The sequence below is a fragment of the Grammomys surdaster genome, unplaced genomic scaffold (assembly GCF_004785775.1).
Source record: "Grammomys surdaster isolate TR1022 unplaced genomic scaffold, NIH_TR_1.0 252, whole genome shotgun sequence".
Taxonomy (NCBI): domain Eukaryota; kingdom Metazoa; phylum Chordata; class Mammalia; order Rodentia; family Muridae; genus Grammomys; species Grammomys surdaster.
In genome coordinates this window covers 711,572-711,946 of record NW_021604693.1, presented here as the reverse complement: position 1 = coordinate 711,946, position 375 = coordinate 711,572, and positions in this window count along the sequence as shown.

Below are 375 nucleotides of genomic sequence, written 5' to 3'. Positions count from 1 at the left end.
CTCTCTCTCTCTCTCTCTCTCTCTCTCTCTCTCTCAGGAACAAATGGAGTTGCTGTATTATATGGTCTTGTTTCTGAACTGCAGTATATTTGGCTTCTTTTTTCAAAGCACTTTCTGTTACATTTTGTGTTCTTTCACAACTCTAGAGGTCTCTGGTTCAAAATTGTTTTTGAATTCAGTCTAGTTCAGTTTAGTCCAGTCCAGTTCACTTCAATGCAGTTCACTTCAATGCAGTTCACTTCAGTGCAGTTCACTTCAGTGCAGTTCAGTTCAGGCCTCTGATTTAAAGGTGCCCTTCATTTCATTTCATTTCATTTCATTTCATTTCATTTCATTTCATTTCATTTCATTTCATTTCATTTCATTTCATTTCAT